This window comes from Myotis brandtii, unplaced genomic scaffold (genome assembly GCF_000412655.1).
Source record: "Myotis brandtii unplaced genomic scaffold, ASM41265v1 scaffold436, whole genome shotgun sequence".
NCBI classification, from domain to species: domain Eukaryota; kingdom Metazoa; phylum Chordata; class Mammalia; order Chiroptera; family Vespertilionidae; genus Myotis; species Myotis brandtii.
The window spans coordinates 1957349-1959204 of NW_005366679.1; positions in this window are offsets into that span (position 1 = coordinate 1957349).

A 1856-nucleotide genomic window follows, 5' to 3' on the forward strand; every position below is an offset into this window, starting at 1 on the left:
TTTATGGGGGTGCCTGGCCAGCCTGGGTGAGGGGCTGAGGGCTGTTTTCAGGCTGTCCACAGCCCCTTCAGGGTCAGGGGGTCCCGCTGGTGTGCCTGGCCATTCTGGGTGAGGAGCTGATGGCCGTTTTCAGGCTGGCCACGCCCCCTGGCGACCCAAGCTCCCAGCCTGTCCTTTTTTTCTTTTTTCTTTTTTTTTTCCAGCAGGTATCTGGGATTTATTTATCTTCTCTAAATGAAACTTTATAGCCTTGAGTGGACCTGAGGACCGGCCAGGGCAGGTGGGAAGCTTGGCTTCCTCCATCGCCAGGGGCAACCCAAGCCTCCTGCTTGCTCCAGCTTCGTGGCCACCGCCATCTTTGTGATGGAGTGATGGTTAATTTGCATATTACTCTTTTATTAGATGGGATATGTTAGAATTAATAATATCAATAACAACAATGCTAAAAATGGCTAACATTTATTTAGTTCTTATAATGCACTGGACATTTTTCTAAGTTATTTACATGTACTAACTAATTTAATCCCACAATCCTATGATGAGGGTATTAGTTTTAACCCCATTTTTCAGATGAAGGAACTGAGACATGGAAAGTAAATTACCCACCTAAAGTTACACTGCTGGTAGTGGGTTATCCAGAGACAGAACCCTGGATTATGGAAGCATGATTGTATGTACTTTATTTTTCTGCCCTGTTCTCTAAATTTCTTGACGTAGCAAACATCCTGTGTGTCAATAAATCAGAGGGATTGCTGAGGAAGAGAACTTCCTGAGGCAATACAAATTTCTGAGGCCCTAACTCTAATAGAATAATAGAATGATGTAGATGGCCACCTGTTTTTTCTTTTCATTTAGTATTATTGAGCTCCAAGGATTTTAAAGAAATTATCTCAGTAGCTCTTACTTCCCTAAGGGAAGTGAAATTGTATCCAAAATCTAACAGCTGAGAAGTTAGTGCATGCAGACAGAATTGATTGTTCAAGATGATACTATAATTCAGTGACTGAGATGGCAATTAAATCAACTTCTTCCTTTTCCTCATTTATTGTCTGCTCACAAGGGCAGAGTTGTCTCTGGGCTTTGTATAGAGAACTACCCGAGGGTTTTTAGGTGTATTTAAAATGAAAAGGTTATTTATAGACTTTTAAAATCTTGAATAAAAGAGAGATACAGTAAGGGATTAGAAATAATAGTCCTGTAAAGGTGAAAAGTGATATTGATTCTCTGGTCACTGTGGTGGAGAAAACGAAATCTGACGACATGAATGTGATTTCTAGCTCTCACTGGACTTGCTATGAATCCTTCAACAAGACACTTAATCTTGTGTATGGCACAGTATTTCTATCTTTATAGACAGGATAATAATACCTGTCCTGAAGAACTTTAAAAGCTCAGATGAAAAGCATGTTAAGAGCTTAGAATAATTAATGATGAGTTTATGGTGTACGTAAGTCCATAACTGGCAATTTCTTTCAAAGGGAAATACTACACCATCACCAGTTCTGGGTTCGCTGATAGATGACAGTAAAGAGGAAGCTGTTGTGGTGAGGCATTTATCTCCTCCTTTCCTTCCATGTCCAGTGCATATCAGAACCCCAAAAGTCACCATATACATTATGCCATTTCCCAGTTAATGCTCAAATTAATAAAAAGTGCAATGAAAAGAGGGGACAGAAGGGAGTGGGGAGAGAGAGATAGTAGACCTGAGGTAACTGGGCTGATATATTCTGTTATTGGTGGTGGTAGGCATTGGGGTTAGAGGGTATATGCCCAGCCTAGAAAGGTAAGGGGTAAGAAACAAATTGATAGATACAGATTCCATATTTTAAAATTGATTTGTCCCAGAGAGAATTTGA